The 25,729-nt window shown below is 40.8% G+C and overlaps 1 pseudogene; it reads right to left on the reverse strand.

Moving 5' to 3' along the window:
• Positions 1-1,034: 1,034 nt before the first annotated feature.
• Positions 1,035-25,729, reverse strand: part of LOC134343333 (uncharacterized protein K02A2.6-like) — a 906,676-nt pseudogene continuing 881,981 nt past the window's right edge.

The following is a 25,729-nucleotide window of genomic DNA, read 5'->3' on the forward strand; positions in this document are numbered from 1 at the left end:
ATGGAGAGGAATGAAGAGTCTATATTTCAGGTCGGGACCCTTCATCAGGACTGGCAAGGAAGGGACGAAAAGCCAGAACAAGAAATTAGGGAGAGGGAGGGTAAGAAGTACAAGCTGGGAGGCGATAGGTGAAGCTAGGTGTGGGCCAAAGGGACGGTTCCTGTGCTATACTTGTAGTAACTTCTACTTTGAAAAAGGCACAATCGACAACTCCCACCGTTATGTACATACAGAGGCTTTCACAACCCGTACGGCATGGCAGGCACACCTTATACAAAGCACACCAGAAGTAAAAAGAACAGAAGTAAACCTCCCCCCCCCATTATCCTAATTAGTATTAACTTACTTTTAATAATGCTCACATTACAACACTTCTCCCCCTTTAAAATCCAACATCCCTAAATGTAAAAAACTAGGAAGTAAAAACAGTGGTGTTATTAGCTTGCGTACCCCTGAAAACTTATACCAGTATCTCAGCAGCAGTTTATCAATACAAAACATCTGGAAAACGTGACAGATTCAACATTCAATCTAACAACAACAAAAAAAGCAAACACGAGGAAAGCAATTTTTATGTGAACAACAAAAAAAGAACTGTCCCGTCAAAGATTCAGTCTGTCAGGAGGTTTACGAGTGCGCTGTGATCTGCGCACTACCCCCGGTAACCCAGCAGCCACTGCTGGTGAGGGTGTTTTGGGTGGATCTGGTTTTAGGGGCACGAGAGGGGTCTATGTGTCTGTGTGAGAATATCCATCCTCCTCAGGGGACCCCGACCCCTCTGGCAGCATCTCGCCCTCTGGCAAAGTCACTGGTGGACATGTTTCCACCGTAGTCTGACTCACAAATGGAAACTCCATGGAACTGTCTACTTCTGAGCGGGTATCATGATGCAGGTGCACATAGTCCTGATGTCTGCGGAAAACACATCTATCAGTCAGCTTAACAACATAGGAGATGGAACCACTCTGCTTAAGAATAACCCCAGGCAGCCATTGCTGATTATTTCTCATATAGACATTGTCATCCGGTTTTAACTATCTCTCTCGCGCATGTTGATCATGTCCCTTCTTCTGTTTTCCTGCTTTCTCTTCACTTTTGTCTTCATGTTCGAGGGTAGCAGGTTCAATCTTGACTTGGGCCTATGGCCCATCAGCATCTCTGCTGGAGTGCGGGCAGGCGTAGTCTGTGGCATGAGGTGGTATTTAAACAGGAAACATGAAAGCCGCATGCCAAGAGAGTCCCCTGTCATCCACTTCAGGCCCTCCTTCACTGTCTGAACAGCCCACTCAGTCAAACCATTGGAGGCTGGGTGGAAAGAGGCTGTCCGAATGTGATGAATGCCATTCTGCTGCATGAACTCACTGAACAGTTCACTGGTGACCGTCGGGCCATTATCAGTGACCAGAGTGTCAGGCAACCCGTGGACTGCAAACACTTGCCTGAGTTTGTCTTTGGTTGAGGGTGCTGTGATGTTGCTCATGATGTGAGCTTCAATCCACTTAGAATGCACATCTACCATTACAAGAAACATCTGCCCCATAAAAGGGCCAGCAAAGTCCAAATGTAGCCTAGACCAGGGGTGGTCTGGCCACTCCCATGGGTGCAAAGGAGCTAGTGGTGGCATATTCTGATTAGTCTGACACTGCGTGCGTGATTTTACCTTGTTCTCCAGATCCTGATCCATTCCTGGCCACCAAACATAGGATCTTGCAAGGCTTTTCAATCGAGACACTCCTGGGTGAGTCTCATGAATTTCCTCCACAATCTGTGAATGGCCAGGGGGAGGCACGATTACCCTCGCCCCCTAGAAAATGCAGCCATCCTGCAGACTGAGTTCTGTCTTGCGTTTGGCAGAAGGCCTCAGTTCCTCTCCTTACACGACTCTGGGCCGACCTTGTAAAAGAAAAGTCTTGACTTGGGACAGGTCTGGGTCTTTCTCTGTCTACTGCCTGATCTGCGTCGCCTTTACAGGTGTCTCTGACAGCCTCTCCAATGAAAATACAGTCTCTGGAGGCACAAATGTAGTAACAGGTGTCTCAGGTAATGGTAGTCGACTCCATGCATCAGCGTTTGCATTATCCCCACCTGCTCTGTACACTATAGTATACCGGTAGGCTGACAATGTAAGAGCCCAATGCTGTATCCTGGCTGAGGCTAGCGGTGGAATGCATCTTGTCTCACTGCTCAGGCTCATTAGTGGTTTGTGGTCCATATAAATTGTAAATACGCATCCATAAAGGTACAAATGAAAACGTTTGACCGCAAAAACAATGGCCAGACCTTTTTTGGCTAGCTGTGAATATCTCTTCTCAACAGCTGTCAGGGTACGTGAAGCAAAACCAATAGGCTTCTCTGAACGGTCCTCCATTACCTGTGAGAGAACTACCTCAATTCCACAGGGCGAGGCATCGCATGCCAGGGTGATCTCCTTGTCTGGGTCATAGTGAACAAACAGCTTCACTGAGTGGAGGAGTTCTTTCACTTCCTTGAAAGCTTTCTCCTGCCCTTCACCCCACTGCCACTTAGTGTCATTGTGAAGCAGCTTATACAGTGGGGTCAAAACCCTTGAGAGGTCAGGAAGAAACTTGCCATAATAATTCACCATGCCCAAAAATGATCTGAGTTCCGTGACAGTCTTAGGGCTTAGGGCTTCCTTAATAGCTCTCACTTTGTCCTCCACAGGGCAAAGCCCCTCAGCTGTGATCTTGTGCCCCAGATAAGTCACACTCGATGCCAGGAACACACATTTTCCACGTTTCAACCACAGCACTGCATCTGAGAGCCTCTTCAGCACCCATTCTAAATTAGCCAGATGCTCCACCTCTGTAGCCACTGTGATCAAAATATCATCAAGGTACACTGCTACGTGTGGAATCCCCTGCAGCAAAGTGTCCATTGTCCTTTGGAAAATGGCAGGGCTGGACGCCACTCCAAACACCAGGCGACTGTACTTGAATAATCCCCCGTGCGTATTAATTGTGACGTACTCCTTTGAATCCTCGTCGAGCAGCAGCTGTTGGTAGGCGTGGCTCATGTCCAGCTTTGTGAACAGCTTACCCCCTGACAGGGTCGCAAACAGGTCATCCACCCGTGGCAATGGGTACTCCATCCCATCCGCGTTTCCAAAAATATGTAGTAACTTCTACTTTGAAAAAGGCACACTCGACAACTTCATGCCAAAGAAACAACTTTATGTCGAACTTCAAAACTGTTATGTATATACGGAGGCTTTCACAACCCGTACGACATGGCAGGCACACTGTATGCAAAACCCACCGGAAGTAAAAAGAACGGAAGTAAAACCCCCCATTATCCTAATTAGTATTAACTTACTTTTAATAATGCTCACATTACAACAATACTGTTCTAAAGGTAAGAGGGAATATAGGTGAGTGTAGGAGGGGGAAATGAAGTGAGAAGCTTGGGAGGTGATAGGTGGAAAAGGTAAAAGGCTGAAGAGGAAGGAAGCTGATTGAAGGCGAGAGTGAACCGTGGGAGAAATGGGAGGAAGTCTCTTTCAATCTCTTTTCCATCGACTCAGTAGCTGAGATATTACAAAGTAGGTCATACATGTTGTAGGATTTTAGTGAACTTACTACTAGCATCCAGAAACCCGGACTTTTAATCCAAAGATAAAGCCTAGATCTCACCATAGGGAATTTAAATCCATGTAATAAATCTGGATTTGGCTTAAAAAACTGGCACCAATAATGACGATGATGAAACTGCAGAATACAGTAAAGGACAATGTGGCAGACAACATCTTGGCTTTGCAATTCAGAACTAACTGATTCTCAAGGTAAGCTTCTCCAGTATAGTAACATACTAGCATCAGTCTATCAATGTTAAAAATTGGCCAGTTATTTTTCATTCTTAAGGTCTGGACAAACAAGATATAGTAAATTTTCACTCATGTTAGCTTACTCTCAAATATCAGCAAAAGGATAGAAAACGTCATCTACAGTGCTATGAAATGGTGGCAGCTCACTAATGATTTTCTCACCAGTGCCTAGACAATGTTTTGCTGGGATCGCTACCTCTATAGATTATTACCATCTTATTTTAAACATGGTCTAAAGTAGGGGTTCCAAATCTGGGGTCCATGGACCCCTTGCTTAATGGTCCATGGCATACAAAAGATTGGGAACCCCTGGCCTGAAGATCTGAGTTTCAGAGGTGAGGTGAGAGTGACTCCACTTGGCATAAAAGCAACATTTGACAGAATGTGCCATCAAAGTCCCCTGTAACTAGAAACATAGAAACATAGAAAATAGGTGCAGGAGTAGGCCATTCGACCCTTCGAGCCTGCACCGCCATTTATTATGATCATGGCTGATCATCCAACTCAGAACCCCGCCCCAGCCTTCCCTCCATACCCCCTGATCCCTGTAGCCACAAGGGCCATATCTAACTCCCTCTTAAATATAGCCAATGAACTAGTCAGAGAAATAAAGGGGGAAAATCCCCACTGGTGGAAGGAATCTTGGATAAAAGATGATTGTGATTTTTTGAGGTCCATGATCTCAACGCATGTTGCTGAATACATTTTTTTCAGACAATTTTATAGTGTATGCCACTAATTTCATCTCAAAGTTCAAAGTAAATTTATTACCAAAATACATATGACTCATCATTCACCACCCTGAGATTCATTTTCTTGCAGGCATTCACACTAGAACAAAGAAATACAATAGAATCAATGAAAAAACTGCACAAAAACGCTGACAAACAGTCCACGTGCAAAACGTAAACAATAAGTCCAAATACAAAAAATGCATATATACACAAACGAATAAATAAATCAATAAGTGCATGCACACAAACATCCATAATACTGAAAACATGAATTGTAGAGTCCTTGAAACTGAGTCCATATGTTGTGGAATCAGTTCAGTTTTGTGGTGAATTTAGTATAGTTACTTTGTCTACTCCAATGAGAATGTTTGATTTGTACAATTTTCAGTTCCATTCTCAACTCCACAGAGAATATATAGCCTTTGGTGGATACAACAAAGACAAGTGCCAACTAAAACTCCTAACACATTAATGCCAGATAAAGACCATCTCCAACAACAGATCCTAACCAGCTACACATTAACTTCAACAGTGAGGCCAATGCCAAGCATCGTACTATTAACATTTTGTTTTACTTGAGGGTTAACGGAAGCACTACTGACCAGATATTTAGCTGTACTGCCTACATAATTACTGTGGCTACAAGAGCAGAATAGCTCACTCCATACTTCCAAAACTTTTCTGCCTTTCAGGACTGTGATCAAAAAAGCTGCCGGGCAGCTGATTAAATGCAGCTGCACCAATTAGAAAACTCATCAGCATCCAAAGTGCTCTATCTAAAGATAACAAATTAGCTTTATTTGTCGCATGTACATCAAAACATACAGTGAGATGCATTGTTTTTGTGTCAATGACCAACACAGTCGGTGATGTGCCAGGGGCAGATTGCACGTCAAGCCATGCTTCCAATGCCCACATAGTGTGCCTATAAATTACAAACACTATTTTATAACTATTTGGAATTTGGGGAGGAAAGCAAAGTACCCAGAGGAAAGCCAGATGGTCATGGGGAGAATGTACATTTTCCCTACAGTCAGCAGTGGAATTGAAAACCAGTCTTATAGCTGGGGCTATAAAGTGTCACGCTAAATGCTACATTACATGCTCTACCCTAAACATGTCCTCCTTTCACGAGTGTTCTACCATGACTTTACTGCATAATGCCATAAAATACACTGCAGATAATTATAGACTTCTTTTGAATAAATATTCCAATAAAGGAAGGACAAGGCATTGGTACAAAACTTACTATAGGATTCTCCCTTATCCTCGACTCTGAACTGATTCAATAATCAGTTAATTAATAATTCAATAATAATTCAATTCAATAATTCAATGACCTGATTTGGTCCAACCAAGCAGAGTTCACTGCCAAGAAGGCCCACCAGCACCTTTACTTCCTAAGAAAACTAAAGAAATTTGGCCTGTCCCCTAAAAACGTCACTAATTTTTATAGATGCACCATAGAAAGCATTCTTCTAGGGTGTATCACAACCTGGTATCCAAGACCGGAAGAAACTGCAGAAGATCGTGAACACGGCGCAGCACATCACACAAACCAATCTTCCGTCCTCGGACTCACTTTACACCGCATGCTGTCGGAGCAGTGCTGCCGGGATAATCAAGGACATGACCCACCCAGCCAACATACTTTTCATCCCTCTTCCCTCTGGGAGAAGGCTCAGGAGCTTGAAGATTCGTACGGCTAGATTTGGGAACAGCTTCTTTCCAACTGTGATAAGACTGTTGAATTGATCCTGACCCAGATCTGGGCCGTACCCTCCAAATATATGGACCTGCATCTCGTTTATTTTGCACTACCTTACTTTCCATTTTTCTATTTTCTATTTATGATTTATAATTTAAATTTTTAATATTTACTATCGATTTGTAATCCAGAGTGCGGGAAGCGCAGAATCAAATATCGCTATGATGATTGTACGTTCCAGTATCAATTGTTTGGCGACAATAAAGTATAAAGTATAAGTATATAATCAATGGATTCCCTTTCAAGGACTGTACCATACTGGGTTCCACCGTTCCCAAGGAGATGTTGGATGGAGTCATGGAAGAGAGAGTTCTAAAGAAGCGAGCAGGGACAGTCGGGACATTCTGCGTGCCACAGCTCCCAGGGAGACTTTGGATTATGCATGATTAGGCACTTGGCAAGGAACAAGAAGAAGAAGCAAGGTTTAAGTGGAGCAGCCATGGTAGGAGTGGCCATTACATGAGTGGGCCAATGTTAGAGTGGGGAGCTCAAGCTGTAGCTCATATAGGCATCAGCAAGGAGAGGAAAAGGCTGTAGATAGATTTTTTTTTTCTTTCTTATTGCACAGTTGGATCAGTGAAAGAAGAGTGGGCCAAATGTGATTGGAAGACATCAGTAGCCAGGGATGACAACAGAACAACAATGGCTGGAGTTTCTGGAAGCAATTCAGAAGGCACAGGATAGATACATCCCAAAGATGAAGAAGAATTCTAAAGGGAGAAACATGCAACTGTTGCTTACAAAAGAAGTCAAAGACATCATAAAAACAGAAGAGAGGGCATATAATACAGCAAACATTAGTGGGAAGTCAGAGGATTGGGAAATTTTAGAAACCAACAGACAGCAGCTAAAAAGAAGCAATAAGGAGACAAAAGAGGAAGTATGAAGGTCAGCTAGACAATAATACAAAAGAGAATACTGAAAGTAATTTCTAGATATGTAAAAAGTAAAAAAGAAGCGAGAGTGGATATCTGACTACTGGAAAATGACCCTGAAGAGGTAGTCCTTCTGAAGGGCTTTGGCCCAAAACGTCGACTGTGCATTTTTCCATAGATGCTGCCGGGCCTGCTGAGTTCCTCCAGCATTTTCTGCGTTGCTTGGATTTCCAGCATCTGCAGATTTTTTCTTCTTTCTGAAGAGGAGGTAATGGGGACCAAAGAAATAGCAGATGAACTTTGTATTTTGCATCAGTTTCCACTGTTGAAGACACTAGAGGTATGCCAGACATTCAAGAGTGTTAGGGGGCAGAAGTAAGTGTAGTTGGTATTACTAAGGAGAAGGTGCTTGGGTAGCTGAAAAATCTGAAGGTAGACTTGGACCAGATGGATTATACCCCAGGGTTCTGAAAGAACTAGCTGAAGAGATTATGGAGGCATTAGTAATGATTTTTCAAGAATCACTAGATTCTGAAATAGTTCTGGAGGATTGAAAAATTGAAAATGTCATTCCACTCTTAGAGCAGGGGGAGGCAGAAGAAAGGAAATTATTGTCCAATTCGCCTTACTTCAATGGTTGAAAAAATATTGGGATCTATTGTTAAGGATGTAGTTCTGGGGAACTTGGAGGTACATGATAAAATAAGCCAAAGTCAGTATTACCCCTTAAGGGGAAATATTGTCTGACAAATCTATTAGAATGATTTGTGGAAATAACAAGCAAGATAGGCAAAGGAAAGTCAGTGGATGTTGCAAACTTGGATTTTCAGAAAACCTTTGACAAGTTGCCACATCTGTGGCTGCTTAACAACATAAGAGGAAATATACTAGTATGGATGAAAGATTGGTTGACTAGCAGGAGGCAAAGTGGGGGTCTTTTTCTGTATTGCTGCCAGTGACTAGTGGTGCTCTGAAGGGTTCAGTGTTGGAACCACTTCTTTTCACAGTATATGTCAATGATGTGTATGATGGAATTGATAGCTTGGAGCTAAGTTTGTGGACCGTACAACGATAGGTGAAGAAGTATGCAGTGTTGAGGAAGCAGAAAGTCTGCAGAAGGTCATAGTCAGATTGGGAGAATGGGCAAAGAAGTGGCACATGGAATATAGTGTAGTGAATTGTATGATCATGCACTTTGGTAGAAGGAATAAAGACATAGACTATTTCTAACAGGAAGAACATTCAAAATTCAAAAGTACAAATGGTCTTGGAAGTTCTTTTGCAGGATTCCTTAAAGGTTAACTTGCAGGTTGAGCCTGTGGTGAGGAGGACAAATGAATGTTAGCATTCATTTCAAGAGGACGAGAATATAAAAGCAAGGATATAATGTTGACGCTTTATAAGGCATTGGTCAGACCACATTTGGAGTATTATGAGCAGAAAAGATGTGCTGGAATTGTGAAATATCAAGAGGAGGTTCATGAGAATGATTCTGGAAATGAAACGATTAATGTATGAGGGTCATATGAAGGCTCTGGGCCTGTACTCACTGGAGTTTAGAAGAATGAGGGTGTTCTTATTGATAGGCTACAATGAAATCCTAGATATAGAAGATATGGAGAGAATCTTTCCTATACTGTGGGAGTCTAGGGCCATAGGGCACAGCCTCAGAACAGAGGGATGCCAAATTAAAACTGAAATAAGGAGGAATTTCTTTAGCTAACCAGAGGGTAATGAATCAGCAGAATTCATTGCACAAAGATCTCTGGAGGTCAAGTCATTGGGTATATTTAAAGCAGAGATTGATTAGTCAAGATGTCAAAGGTTATGGGGAGAAGGTAGGAGCATGGGTTGATAGGGATATCAATCAGCCATGATGCAATAGCAGAGCAGGCTCGTGAAGCTGAATAGCCTAATTCAGCTCCTATATCTTGTGGTCTTATGTAATAGTTTTACTTATTTATTTGTTTGTTTATTTGATTTTTGTTTTTGTGCTTGCACATTTTCTTTTGCACATTGATTGTTTATCAGTCCTTGCTTATGCGTAGTTTTTCATTGGTTCTATTGTATTTCTTTGTTCTACTGTGAACACCTTCACGCAAATTAATCTCAGGGTAGTATATTGTGTACTTTGCTAAGAAATTTACATTGAACATTGAATTCTTCACTCTCCTGGATTGGAAATATATGGACATCCCTGCATCTCTGGTCATAATTTTTTATAATTTTCCATGAGTCAACAGTACAACAGTTCATACAATAGAAAAGATTGCAGCAACTGAAGATGGCACCTCATTGCCATTGTTTCAAAAGGAATTTGGATGGATAATAACAGATAAATATGTTGGTGACGATAAGATATTGCAAATAAATATAAATGTAGTGAATCTAATCCACATTTTTACTGTTGTTTTCAAGGAGTCTACCCTTTTACTGCATAACTTCCAGCCAAAACCATTCTGCCTGTAAAAATAAACATAAAATTGTATATGATATCTTCTTCAGATGTTGCGTATTAACTGCTAATAAAGATGAATGCAGCCAATGGAAACAGGGTGAGGAGTTTGAAATATTAGATGGAGGACATGCGATAATTATAATCAACAAGAATAATGGTGTAAGACAAAAGAGAGGCAAAAAGAAACAGAAGGATGAAAGGTAACACCTTCAAAGATATCACAAATAGCCTTTGCAGCTAGGAGCAGAAATTTCAGCAAGACTTGTCAATTAGAATGTATTCCTCCAAGGGGAATTTTCTCTATTAAAAATTACAAGATTGGAAATAGTAATTTCAGTTTTTTTAATTTTCTGATTTCTTCACCAGGCCCCAAGAACTATTTCACTAACAAGCATAGCCATTGTTTCTGCTGGTACAAAATACTCTGGCGAGGACAGCCCCAAGGATTACATAATGTAATTGTACTGACGCATCATAAAAATGACAATTCAATTTATTGTGTAATTAATTTATCCAGGCACTCTTGCTGTGCATAGAATAATAGATGGTTCTGATCACATTACATCCTTAAAAAGACTTGCTTATACGTTTGTCAACAGAACAAAGACAACACTCAGCTTTTTTTTTCACTTTCAGTCTGAGAAGTTCACTGTTAGTGACGTGAGAATGAACCATATGGTAAAACTTTTTTTTTGCAGCTGGGTGGCAATCAGTCAAGATTGTGTGGTAAAGTAAATGTGTTTCAAAAGATTTATTATGCTGAAGCTCACCACGTGTCATCAAGAGCTTATTATTCAAAAGTAATATGTTTTTTTTAAACCACAACTGTACTGCAGTCAAGTTAAAGCAGCGTGAGTCTTCCTCCAGGAGATGGCTTAGCACCTATCTCAAAATATCTTTCTATTTACCTCATAATTCCACGACACCATAAAATTTAGGGTGCCATGAAATTGAAAACTTAGTCTGGTTGCCCCGTTGCGGGTGTCCAGTTCTTTTGTTTGACTTTTTTCTATTCACCAGTTCTTCATCTTTATTTGAAGCCAGTTGAGAATAAAAAAGTCCGTCCCATTCCCCTTGTCCTTCTACAACTGACGTGGAGAAAAAAAAAAGATTAATTGATAATATTAATCTTTTTTATCCATTCCAAATGCTAACGTTGTCATTCAAGCACAGTCCAAACATCATCTTCATAAATCATATTCTTTTTACAGGCACAAAGCAACATAAAACGTAATTAATGATGATGATCTTGACCTGAAGATGAAATTAAATTTGCACAGTTCCCTGACCAGAACACATTAGTCTCTGACTAACTAGTACTTGTTATTGCAAACAAAGACAGAAGGTATTCAGTTGACTAAGAAGTCTTCTCTCGACATTTATCTGCTGATTTATGTAGCTGTCATAGAGTTATACAACACAGAAACAGGCCCTTCTGCCTAACTCATCCAGACCGACTAAGTTGCATACCCAAGCTAGTCCCATATGCTGATTTGGGCCATATCGCTCTAAACCTTTCCTATCATGCCTTCTCACTGATTAAAGCATTGAGCAAGATTGAAATTGATGAGCACAAGAGTGGAAGGTAATCGGGCATTCAGCGCCGTCTGCCGGCTTTTGACTGGCCTCCGTATCTCTCTCTCATCGCTGCTACCGGTGGAAGGTACAGGAGTCTTGGCTCCCACTCTGCAAATTTGATAGGCATGCTTGTGGCTGTGGACGTATTTTTGAAGGACTCTGTGATTCATGTTACATGAGCTTCTAGATTCTGGTTCCTCTTTTTTTAGCTATTTAGCATGATGTGATTGGGGTGCTTCGGCGCCTACTTGCTCTGTGGCCTACAGTCAAGGAATGACACCACTAAAATGAACCGAACTGAACTAATCTGAACCCTCCACATCACTTTGAGGTCTCTGCAGTCTGATGTTTAATATTCTGTGTACTTTCCACTCACTTTTTGGTCTTTGCGTGATTTGTTTGTTTTTATTTCTGGTGTTGGGTGTTTAAAGTTTTCTTTGAGTGAGTTCCATGTTGTTTCTTTGTTTCATGGCTGTCTGCTGGAGGATGAGTCTCTGTGTTGTGTACCATATACATACCTCGATAACACGAGGGGTGATTGATAAGTTAGTGGCCTAATGTAGAAGGAGCCAATCAATTTTAGAAAACCTAGAATTTTTACTTTTCCTATATTTACACACTTAGTCCAAGGGTCGTGAAGCATAGGGATCCCTTCTTTGTAGAAGTTGGCGTCTTGGACCTCTAGAAAGTGATCCACAGCAGGGGTGATTGATAAGTTTGTGGCCTAAGGTAGAAGGAGATGAGTTATTAACTTCAAACTTTCTGCGTAATCACCTCAAAGAGTGGAACTGCATGTGCATGTAACGAGAGCTGTATAACTCATTGCCTTCTACCTTAGGCCACAAAAATATCAATCACCCCTGCTGTGGACCACCTTCTGGAGGTCCAACACACTGACTTCTACAAAGAATGGATCCGTATGCTCCACGACCGCTAGACTAAGTGTGTAAATGTAGGAGGGGACTATACTGAAAAGTTTATGTGCTAGGTTTTCTAAAATTGGCTCCTTCTGCCTTAGGCCACAAACTTATCAATCATCCCTCGTAAACGTACATTGAATCTTTGAATCTATGTAACTATCCAAACATCCTTCAGACAATGTAGTTTTACCCACCTCTACCACACTAACTCATTCTGTACACCCACCAACCTCACTGTGAAAAAAATAGCTTCTCAGATCTCCTTTAAATAGAATTTCCCATATTTGCTTTCCATTAGAGATAGACGAGGAGGTATACTGAGGGTATAGGGATCGAGGTAGTCTGAGTCTATCAGAGATAGATGAGGAGGTATACTGAGGGTATAGGGATCGAGGTAGACTGAGTCCATTAGAGATAGACGAGGAGGTACACTGAGGGTATAGGGATCGAGGTAGACTGAGTCCATTAGAGATAGATGAGGAGGTATACTGAGGGTATAGGGATCGAGGTAGACTGAGTATGTGAACAGACATTTGAATACAGTCCAGGCATTGAAGTTAGGATTTCAGTTCCGGTGTCCTCTGTAAGGGGGTTTGTACGTTCTTCCCGTGTGCATATGGATTTCCTCCGGATGCTCCAGTTTCCTTCCATAGTCAAAAGACATACCAGTTAGTAGAGTCATTGTAAATTGCCCTATGATTAGGCTAGGGTTAAATCTGTGGGCTATTGGGCAGCGTAGATCGGTAGGCGGATGGGCCTGTTATGTGGTGTATCCCCAATAAAATGAATAAATTGAGTCTAATGTGTGAATAGAGCCTAATGTGTGTATATATGGAAATATGTACTTGAGCAGGAAAGGCAGAAAAAAATAGAAGCCTATTATTTTGAAGGTGAGTGCATGCAGAGCTCACAGATGTTGAGAGGCATTTGTGTCCCATTAAATGATCTCTCTAAGAGGACCACAACCTTGTCATTGGGTTAGGAGACTTGCATGCCTCAATGATTCAGAACGTTATGTTGGCTGGAATCACAACTTCATGCTGTGACTCTTGGTAGGGTTACCCATGCCAAACAGCTCAAAAGGTAGAGGCCAGACAATGAGTAGTCCATCAGTCCTCTAGGCTCAGGGATTCAGCTCTGAGCTAACATCCCTGAATGGTAAAACAAAACTGTTACAGAAACAGCAATGAAGAATTCTTTTTATTCCTGAGTCTCCACTCGGGAATTGCATGACTGACAGTAGTGAAAGTCAAGAGGAAGCTACTGACATAATGAAGGAAGCCCTGAGCACCACCAGAGATGGAAGACCTTCACTGCCGCCCTAAATGCCAGTGATGTGATGTACAGTAAGTAAGTAAATGTTCGGCAAAATACTCACATGCAGCCACAGGAGGTAATTAGGATGGATTCCACACTTCAGTTCTGAATATTACTTTCCTGGCTGACAACTATTGAAGGGCTCCAGTGATCTTGATTTCCCCTTGATCAGGGGAAGGTTGCATAGGTGAGGACTTTATTCCTTAGAGTGGTGGAGAATGAGAGGAGATGTTGTCGCGGTATACAATATTATGAGGGATATAGCAAGGGAGAAATCATGCAGTCCTTTTCCCCTCATATTATGTGAGACTAGAACCAGAGGTCATTGGTTAAGGGTGAAAGGTGAAATAATTAGGGGAAGCTGAGCTGAAACTTCTTCATTCAGATGATGGTGGAGGTGTGGTATGAACTGCCAGTGAATGTGGTAGCTACAGGTAAGGGATGTTTGAGAGTGGTTTGGAGGGATATGGTCAGGTTGTAGGTAGATTCACTGCTCACCATTCCCTGTTGTCCATTGAGCGTCTACATTTCCTTGTGTTTCCATGTTCCTTTGAGTCCCACCAAGGCCATGCTTGATCAAGACTTGCACATCTCTACGGTCTACCAACATTTTAAAGTTCAAAGTAAATTTTATTATCTAAGTACATATACGTCACCATATGCAAACCTGAGATTCATTTTCTTATGGGTGTACTCAGCAAATTTGTAGAATAGTAACGAAAACAAGATTAATGAACAATCAACGAAAGTGCAGAGAACAACAAACTGTGCAAATGGTCGTATAAATAAATAGCAACAAATAGGAGAATACGTGAGTCCTTAAAGTGAGATCATTGGTTGTAGGAACATTTTGATGATGGGGCAAGTGAGTGTAGTTATCCCCTTTTAGTCAGGAACCTGATGGTTAAGGGGCAATAACTGTTCTTGATCCCAGTGATGTGAGTCCTGAGGCCCTTGTACCTTCTGTTCAAAGGCATTGGTGTTTCTATATCAGGCCATGATGCAGCTAGTCAATACACTCTCCACTACACATCTATAGAAGCTTGTCAACATTTTAAGTATCACTATAGAAGTTTGTCAAAGCTTTATTGTCTCTAGATTGCCAAAGTTTTAGCAAATCTCTGAGATTGACTTGGTCTATGGTTTCTCTGCTCCCAATGGGAACTGGTTTCTGCATTCCCCTACAACTCACCATGTCCCTAGTTTCTAGTTCAATGGAGAACGATAATACACTGTGTTATCATCAAAATAAACTAATGAAAAGTATATTAGGGAACTAAGGTAAAAGTTATCTAGTAGTCTGAAAACTCCTCCAATCTGGTGGCACCAAGGTGCTGAAGGTGCCAGATTTTTTAAAGTTTACTCACTGATGTTAAATGGTGTACTCATGGAATCTTAAACCATGTGAGTATCATTTTGCTCTCATACTCTATGGTGTCTCTTTTTCTTCAGTTTCTTCGTCCTTTTCTTGGTATGCTCCCAGTCCTCAACTATACTGCTATTTCTGGCAAGTTCTTTAAACTCAGTACTACCTTTAATACTGGCTGTGACTGGAACTCTATTCTAATTAGGTTCTTGTGCTAAAAATAATACTTTTTCTCTATAAATTTCACATTATGTCTTTAAGTGTTAGAAAATGTCTGGCTACCATTAGACCTTTCAATGTACTTTACCAGTCATTGGCAAGATCCATACTTTATCAATTAAACTTTCCTTAGCACACAAAATGATCTAACCTAATCAGTTCTTCAATGTATTGATTTGGAAAACCATCTGTAAACATCTCATGAATTCTCCACCTTATTATTGCCCATCTCACTTGTCAGGTCTTCATATAGATTAAAGTTTTGCATTATCCTTATTAGCCACTTTAATTTCCTTTATTTATGTCATACTTAATATTACAATGGTTATTTGGTTGACTATAAATAATTCTAACTAATGTTTTTTGCCATTTCTTGTTTCTGACTTCAACACAAACTGATTCTAGTTCTACATGCTATTACGTAAAACAAGGTCATTTCTCACTACTGCATCAATCTCATCCCTTATTAAGAATTCTGCCCTATTTCTTTAGCCAGCTGGTGGCTCAGTGACATCAGCGCCAGACTCCAGAGCGATGGTTCCCAAGTTCGAATCCAGTCGGGCCGCTCCTGGGCACGCTTTCCATCTGTGCGGGGTTGAGTGTTGAGCTCGCAACTCAGCCTCGTAAAAAAAAAACTGCACTGTGAGAAGGACGGGGTGGACCAGAATCTTTCCTCCAGGATAACCTCTTGAAAAAGTAGTCGCCGAGGCTCTGGCAGAGTATGGAACACAAAAAAAAACTATTTCTTTTCCTATTTATCTGCTCTTCGTAATTGATGAACACTTTTGAACATTCAGTTCCTGACTTTGATTATCTTGTAAACATTTCTATTCTCTGGAAATTGGTCAGATGCATTTACTTCTATTTGTGTAATTTACCTGCAAAAAGCTAAAAGGGCATAGAAATTGCAATTCCAATATTGCCTATTTTAATTTTTTCTTTTTTTATTTTCACCTTTTTTTGCTCAACTTTGATTCTGCTTCATTTTTATTTCATTTACTACTTTTCTAGACTTTTCCTAACAAATTTTCTGACAAATTGCTTATTTCTGATTTTTGGTTTTTGCTTCTTGCTTTTGGTCCTGATGAAGGTCAGAGCCTGAAATGTCATTCCTCTCCTTAGAGGCAGTTTGACTTGCAGAGTTCCTCCAGCACTTTCTGTGTATAACTCTGGATTTCAGCACCTGCAGAATTACTTGTACTAATGTTTTGCTTCTTTTTCCCTTTCTGAGAATGCATGTAGACTCTCGTCTCCTACCAACACAGGCAAACTCTACAATCGCCACACCCACCTGAAGATATTGACTCCAATCCACTGCAGTCAAGCAGTAACTATTTCATCTGTACAGGCCTAAAACTAAGATGAAATTAATTGTGAATCACCTAAAATCCCAATGGACTGATATGTCTCCGCTGTAGGGAAATATCAAATCTTTGCAATTTCTAAAATCTTCAATAATTCAATAGATATAAGACATGTATTAAACATACAGCTGATAATTGTGTGAGTGAGGCCGGACAGATACAATAAGGTACTAAGGTTATATTAAAATCCTTCAACTACATACAAGCTTTAGCACATCTATTACTTCACACTTGCTCCTTGCAAGCTTTTTATCAGCTTCTCCTTGTATTGTAAGACCATAAGACCATAAGATATAGGAGAAGAATTAGGCCATTTGGCCCATTGAGTCTGCTCCACCATTTCATCATGACTGACCCAATTTTCCTCTCAGCTCCAATCTTCTGCCTTCTCCTCATATCCTTTCACCAATCAAGCATGTATTACGGCAGTCCATTGCAGTTGTTTTTCACTTTTGTTTCCTTTTGCAAATTGGTTGCTTGTCAGTCTGTCTTTCTGTGTAGGTTTTCATTGATTCTATTGTATTTCTTAGTTCTGATGTAAATGCCTGCAAGAAAGTGAATTTCAGGGTAGTATATGATGACATATATATACATTGATAATTAATTTGCATTGAACTTTGAAATTTTTAACAACTGCACTCAGCTCTTTCCTCAGGGAACATTTAAAAATGAATCCTCCTCCCATCTTTGAAGTGACACTCCCATTTGAGAAGCTCCATCTGTTCTCAGGAAGCTCCACTCATTTGTTGAGAACACGTTGGCATGTTGATTATGGCAGTACTTTACCTCGTCAGCAATTATAGATCAGAGTTCAATTCCCACTGCTGTTCATAAGGAATTTGTACATTCTTTCTGTGAACATACTTGTTTCCTCCAAGTGCTCCAGTTGCCTTCCACTTTCCAAAGGCATGTGGTTAATTTTAGTGAGTTGTAAACATGCTATGTTGGCACCTGAAGTTGCAGGTTGCTCAGCACAATCTTCACTGACGTGATTTGATTCAAACATTGCATTTCACCGTATGTTTCAATGTACATGTGACCTATAAAGCTAATCTTTACCTTAAAAAAAAACTCTCAAGAATGTTTCAGCAAAACATTCTTGACCTCTCAGATAGTGGTCTGTAACAGGTACAACAGCATAATTTACAAAAGCGTTCCTTTTTTCTATCCTAACGTTTTGGAAGACTGAACTGGTAAACACACTTTCTCCAGCCAGTGCATCAATTAACTAAATCTGCCATTTCTTAGAAACAGACAAAGACAAAGACTGAATGGTGATTTAGCCACCAAAGTAGAACACCCACTCCATCTCTAAACTAAACACTTGGACAAGGCTGCAAAGTATCAAAGTTTGTTTGTTTCTTGAGAAGCATAAACCATGATAAATATCAACATATAAGTGGATAAAATTGACAAAACCATAAGATAAAGTAGAATTAGGCCATTTGAACCATTGAGTCCATTCAGCCATTACACATGGCTGATTTATTATTCCTTTCATCTCTATTGTCTTGTCATCTCCTTGTAACCTTTGACACCCTTACTAAGAGAGAATCTATTAACCTTTGCTTTAAGTATACTAAATGACTTGGCACTGTGGCAATGAATTCCACAGTTTCACCACCCTCTGGCAAAAGAAGGTCTTCATCATCTCTGTTCTAAAGGGATGTACTTGTACTCTAAAGCTATGCCCTCTGGTCCTGGTCTACTTTTTACCTTCTCCAACTTGAATAAAGGGAAGTCTTGATGACCACCACCAGAAATAGAGATTTCGTTCACTTGGGATGTTCTGTGATCGCTGACCTCCGAGAGAGTAGTGCTAGTCCAGTAGAACTGTGACCAGAAAATCAACTGATCAATGATAGAAGTAGGTAGTAGTGTGATCACTCAAGTCGAGTATGATGTTCTGCAAAGGAGTTGTTCCATTAATAGAGAACACCTCTGCATGAATCTGTTTAATGCGGGAGGCTGATGCACGGGCAGACACCACATGGTCCTTGGCAGATTGGGGTCAGGGTCCAGTGATGTGGAATGCAAGTTGCTGGGACCCTTCACTGCTACAGCCTTCTTCTTCCTTCACTGCCATTGTGATGTGCCATCCCCTTCCACCAACTCCACCGCTGAGGTTTTTGTTGGGCTCCTCCTTGTCTGGAACTTTCCCCTGGTTCTTATTACCATGCTTTATTCTGCCCAGGAGCTAAGCACCAGACAGCATCACCTTCATGATCTCAGGAATTCAGAAGCCTCTCTACTGTGCCTAAGTGATTATCCTTCGAGGCAATAGAAGTATGACTTACTTAATGACAAACTTAAGGATGGGTAAGGGAGATGGGGCAGAATGTGAGTTCACAATAAAATGTACATAACAATTGCTAATATTCTTTTAAAATGGCATCCTCATACATTCATCCTGAAAAGCTCTATTGGACTTTCCAAAGTTTTCCCTGTAACAAATATCTAAAATCTGACATGGCCATGACAGCACCCACTGCTGGTATGGAAATCAGATCACTTTTTTTCCTAAAACCATTAACCTTAACAAAAACTTTTGCAAAAGTTTCATGGAAATACATTGTACACATTTATCTGATGCCTCACTCATTGGCTGAGATCAGCTGCAACCTCAAATAAACTGACATGATCTAACAAAAACATTCCCCAAATCCTTGTTTCTTATTCAAAACGAAGTTTCACCTTAACAGCCACTGAGGTAGATGACAGCATTATTCTGCTCTGGATCCCAGAAGGAAAGTTTACATTTCCACTGGCCTTAAAATGATTTCCCTTTCTTCCCTTTTGCCCCATTTTGCACACATTGAAAACACTGGTGTGAGGAGGTCTTGGCTGGTGGGAGCTGGGAGAAGACAGGAGAGAAGATGGCTGAGGATGCCTTCCCTGTTGCACAAGGTGCTTTATGAAGATGAATGGCTTCAGTGAGGAAGGAACAAATCTTCTGTGGGAGACCCGTTTGTTCGAGGTAGATTTTGAGCAACATTTGGAAGGTGGTGTGTGTTTTAATGCAGACCAAGGGTCCCTCTGACTCTCAAAACAGGAGCCACGCAGGGCTGTGTACTACTCCCCTCCTTTATTCCCTATATACCCATGACAGTGTCACCACCCACAGCTCTAATCTGCTAATTAAATTTGCCAATGACACTACATTGATTGGTCTTATCCCAAACAATAACGAGGTGGCATACTGGGAAGAAGTCATCTGTCTGACACAGTGGTGCCAAGAAAACCACCTCTCCCTCAATGTTGCAAAAGCAAAGGAGCTCATGTGGTCTGTACACACCAGCTGTGCAGTAAAAAAGGCACAACAGCTTCTCTTTTTTGCCTCAGATAGTTGAGGAAGTTTGGTACGGGCCCCCAAATCCTACGAACTTCCTACAGGGACACAATTGAGAGCATCCTGACTGGCTGCATCACTATCTGGTACGGGAACTGTACCTCCCTTAATAGCAGGACTCTGCAGAGAGTGGTGTGAACAGCCCAGCGCATCTGTAGTTGTGAACTTCCCATAATTCAGGACATTTGCAAAGACAGGTGTGTAAAAAGGGCCCATAGGATCATTGGGGACCCGAGTCATCCCAACCACAATCTATTCCAGCTATTACCATCTGGGAAACGGTACCGCAGCATAAAAGCCAGGACCAACAGGCTCCGGGACAGCTTCTTCCACCAGGCCATCAGACTGATTAACTCACACTGATTTGAGAGTATTCTATGTTACATTGACTGTTCTATTTATTATAAATTACTATGATTGCACATTGCACATTTAGACAGAAACGCAACGTAAAGATTTTTATTCCTCATGTATGTGAAGGATGTAAGAGATAAAGTCAATTCAATTCAGCGCATGAGTGACATACAAGTTCAAGATGAGCTCCAACTTAAGTGCACACTCTATTTTATAAAAGTAATGGGCCCTTTTTGTTTCTTCTTTCTTGCCTTTAATAACTTTTTGCTTGTTAACATTATTAAATATACTTCTTTATAATTGTATGCATTGTATGATCTGTTATTTCTTGCCAATTGGCAGGGCAATTGGCAGGGATATAAAATACTCAGCATTCGCACAAACTGGGGTCTGGGTGGACGAGACGTCCCAGTCTCAGGGATTTGGCAGGACTAACGTCATTTAGACCCGAGATGTATGAAGCCTGAGAAAGGTGGGTTTCTCGTTACTGAGTCCAGTAGCTGTTAGCGAGGGGCTAATGAGCCGCATTTCCAGAGTCACCCAATAAGAAGGGGTTTCATTTGGAATGTGGACTGTTCCATGTAACCAATGAAATGGCAGGCATAGCTGGAGCCAATGTAGGTGCCAATGGATAACCCTTGAGCTTGGAGAAACTGGGAGGAACCAAAGGAGAAACTGTTGGGCGGGGGGTGACCATTTCTGCCAGACAAAAGAGTGTGGTGGTGGAGGGAAAATAGTTAGTTCTTTTATTGAGATAGAAGTGGAGAACTTTAAGGACTTCTTGATGGGGGATAGAAGTTTATAGGCACTGGACGCCCATGGTGAAAATACAGTGGTCATACCTTAGGTTCCCTTTCAACATTTCACTTTTCAATCTTAGCCCATGATCTCTAGTCCTAGTCACACCCAACCTCAGTGGAAGCAGCCTGTTTGCATTACTTTATCTATATCCCTCATAAGCTATCAAATCTCTCTCCCCCCCCCCACCCCGCCACCCATTCTCCTACACTCCAGGGAATGAAGTCTTAACCTATTCAGCCTTTCCCTATAATGCAGGTCCTCAAGTTCCGGCAACATTCTTGTAAATTTTCTCTGCAGTCTTGACTCTTGAATGGCTTCAACTGGCAAGTGAGCCAGGGAAATAAAATCCTCCTGGCTTCATGCCATAAAAATTTGGGGAGATGGGGTCTATAAATAGGCTTTCCATTTGCTAGTAGTTTTGTGAGTCATCCACAAAATGTGTAAAGCCAGTGCCATCTTGACTCTACTATTGTATTTCATTGTTCAACTATGAATACCTGCAAGAAAATTAATCTCAGTGTAGTAAATGGTGACATGCTCGTTGATATTAAGTTTACTTTGAACTTTGAACTTTGATTTGCTTTGGCCCAGCTCAGCCATTTCCAATGTATCAACAGTATTGGTATTTTGTTACAGCTCTAGAGAGTGTCGAGTGCAACTGGGCACATAAATTGCAAGGCACACATGAGGAAAACTTTGAAACCAGAAATTCATCTGCTCATAAATCAGATAACAGTAGGTTGCAGACCATTCTTGCGTCCAATGGTTTGGTCTATCAGGCTTTTGTATCATCTGTCTGACTGGAGTGGTGAAGAGTGTATGAGGTGGGAGGCATCCTTGATTATGTTAGTCACTTTCCCAAGGTTGCAGAAAGTCAAGATGCAGTCAGTAGACTAGAGATTCTGGATCTGTTAATGGTAAGAAAGAGCTCAAGCAAAACACTATTATTTCAGTTGGTTTCAGGACTCATCATTACAGCTTTGCAAACTTATGTTTGAAGTGTTTAAGTCACATAGCTCACTCAATTTTAATAAAAGCATGAAGAGAAAAGGTTAAAATTATTTTGGAAAGTTTGGTTTAGGAAATCTTTTTCCACAGATAAAATAGGCTTTTACATTATCTTTTAGCTTAAATGAAGTAACATTACACTTCATTAGGATAAAAAGTATTTTGTGTATAATTGTTTTCATATGGGTGCCACGGTAGCATAGTGGTTGTTGTGATGCTGTTACTGCTTGGGCATCAGAATCTGGAGTTCAATTCCAGTGGCTTCTGTAAGGAATTTGTACATCCTCTCTGTGGAATGCATGGATTTTCTCTGGGTGCTCTGATTTACTCCAAAGACGTGGTGACAATACTATACAAAAGTAGGGATTCGGTTCCTAAGCTTTTTTGTGCTTGTTATTTTTTGTACTTGTTCAGGATTCTTTTTTTTAATCAAACTGGTTTTACACTCGGATCATTTCTGTCACCGTAACATACTTGGATGGGGAGTCATGGATAGGTGATCATTACACTGCATTTAAACAGAATTGCTTAATTCATTTCCAGAACCTACACTTCACTGGTAAGACTAGCATTTATTGTCTAGCCCCAATTTCACTTCAGAACTGGTTTTCAGGCAGCTCCTTAAACTGCTGTAGTGATGAAGGTGCTCCCATAACACTGTAGGGGAGAAAAACTTCAGCGTTTAGACCAAGCAAAATGAAGGACTAGTAGTGCTTTAATAAGTCAAAGTGGTATACAAATTGTAAGTGAACTTATTACTCTTATCTTCTCAGTGTCAGAGGTTATGCTGCTGTTATAAGTAGCCTGAGTGAGTAAATGCGAATTCAAAACAGACTGCAGTTATTTTGCTCTGTTGTATATGGGATGAACCTCTATGAAGGCAGGGCCAGTCAAAAGGGCTGATTGTAATGGATGACATTGTGCATCTTGAGATTTGCTCGTGCTGCAGGTGGAGAGCATTTGAAAGCATTCCTGGCATTTCCCTTTTAGATGACAGTAAAGACCTTGGGTTATCAGCAGACGTATCATTTGTCAGAGGACAGCTTTCCCCTGACCCACTCTAGGGGCCATAGTATTCATGTGGGTTTCTGATTAATATGGTAATGACTTTGAATATCAGAGAAAGGTGGATAAATTCTCATATGTCAGTGACTGGATAGACTCTCATATGTCCATGACTGGATACACTCTCATATGTCCGTGATTGGATAGACTTTCATATGTCAATGACTGGATAGACTCTCATATGTCCATGACTGGATACACTCTCATATGCCCATGACTGGATACACTCTCATATGTCCGTGATTGGATAGACTTTCATATGTCCATGACTCAATAGAATCTCATATGTCCATGGCTGGATAGACTCTCATATGCCTTTAAATGGATAGACTCTTGTATGTCAGTGACTAGATGGACTCTCGTATGTCCATGATTGGATTGACTTTCATATGTCAGTGACTGGATAGACTCTCATATGTCAGTGACTGGATAGACTCTCATATGTCCGTAAGTGGATAGACTCTCATATGTCAATGACTGGATAGACTCTTATATGTCAGTGACTGGATAGACTCTTATATGTCAGTGACTGGATAGACTCTTATATGTCAACGACTGGATAGACTCTCATATGTCAATGACTGGATAGACTCTCATATGTCAGTGACTGGATAGAGTCTCATATGTCCATGACTGGAAAGACTCGCATATGTCAGTGACTGGATAGACTCTTATATCTCAATGACTGGATAGACTCCCATATGTCAGTGACTGGATAGACTCTCATACATCCAAGATTGTTATGGCTTGGGACTTTACTTGCCACCTATAAGTCTGTGCCGAAATATTGTCTTGTTCATGCTGCATGCAGGCATGGACTGCTTCACCTGCTTACGGTTTCCAAAAAGAATTGATCATAAATGTAAATTTCCCCTTCTGACTTTAAGCTTGATGAAAGTTCATTGACGTAGAAGATAGCTAGGCCAAAATCTCATCCCTGATGATTTTTTGTTGTGATGATTGACCTACAATGACCACAGGCTTGCTTTTAGAAAATAGAATGATCGGTTATCTGTCACATCCAACTAATGCTTTTGTCAATCCTCTGCAGGAGGGCATTTATAATGGAAAAGTCATTGCTGTGGGGAAGTTCCACTTTTTCAACCTCGGAAGTCTGAGAACAATAGTTGTCAATAGAGTAGTCATCACAAATGGGATCTTTCTTGGTTGCCATGGGTGACCATGACTTCTTCTGTGCCCTGTCATGCCCGTCACTCTCCATGAAGTGTTTTAGAACCACCTTTCTGTCCACTGAGTCTCTGCTTAGTTCACCAGAGCTTACTTCGTTTGCTATTACAGACATACACCTAACTCAGGGAGCTATGAGGCCCACTATGCACCCTCACCTGGTTTAACCCTCCTGTGAAAGAGGTGCACCAGGGTGATACTGCTGTCACATACAAAGCAGCTACTCGGAGTCATAGGTGAGAGCTGAGTATCTGGTGGATACCAAAGGTGAGTGAGCTACCACAAAACTAGAAGTGCTGCCCCTCCCTTTACATCCCATACACCCAAACGAAGTTAGAATACAATTGTTTTTCAGAACATAATCAATAACAAACCCTTATACATCCCCTTCGCCCCAACCGCCCACCCCAATTACTGTTGTAAAAATCTTAAAATAACTGACCCCATCATTCAAAAGTCTTTATCCTGAGATCCATCCATAAACCAGATGAAACCACACTGGATGTTTAAGAAACAATGTGAATAGTGAAATTTCAGAGCACAAGGTGTTTCTCCTAAGAGACAAATGGCTTGTTGTGTTTGTTTGATCAAAACAAAGGAATCGTTACTTCAGTAAAAAAACACTTTATTGAAGACCGTGGAAATTATTTTGTCAGAACTTGATACCTCCATGTAAGGCTGACAGAGCCTCATGTATTGAAATGCACTTTATTTTAACGGACTAAGTGATTTTAAGTGAAAACATCAAGGAGTATATTCTTGAAAAGATCATATCAGACCATGTGTTGGTCTCTAGTTGTGACTGACCTGATTGACAGAGGCATCCAAAAGAACTGAGAAGCAGGCAGGACTGGGACAATTGTAGATGCAGATCTGAGCTGATTGTTGGAAGTAAATTCTGTGGAAGATAGTAGAATCATTTCTATTCTACACTGCATCCAAGAATTGAATTAATGAAGTTGAAATTTTATTGTAATCCAGTAAGAGGTGACACAGTAGCTTTTAACTAACAGACCTAATTTGGGTAAATGGGATTAGAGTGATATGCGAACAGGTTGGTATGAACGTGCTGGGCCGAAGAGCCGGTTTCTGAGCTAAACAATATATCTCTACATGAATTTAGATTATTTTTCATCAACTACATAGAACTAGAATTTAATTATTGAATTAAGATAAAACATACTTTAGAACCGAAGTTGAACTTTGAAACCAACTTACGATTTCTAATATTTTTGCTTGTCCTTGTTTGCTATGGGAAGTAATACAATAATCTTTCGAAACATAGATGTAAAATTCTTTTGAAAATTGAAAACAAATATCAGAATCAAAATCAGGAGCATAATCAGTGACATTTGTAATGAAATTTGTTGTTTTGCAGCAGCAGTAGATTGCAAGGAATAAAAATGACCTTAAGTTACAAAAGGAGGGTTGTACCTATAATGGAACTGACTAAGTCTGCAATTGATCCTCTGCAGTGGAGCCTCCAAGCCAGGCTGAGATGCAACCAGTAAGAATGCTCAACAC

Source organism: Mobula hypostoma, chromosome 3, assembly GCF_963921235.1.
Source record: "Mobula hypostoma chromosome 3, sMobHyp1.1, whole genome shotgun sequence".
NCBI classification, from domain to species: domain Eukaryota; kingdom Metazoa; phylum Chordata; class Chondrichthyes; order Myliobatiformes; family Myliobatidae; genus Mobula; species Mobula hypostoma.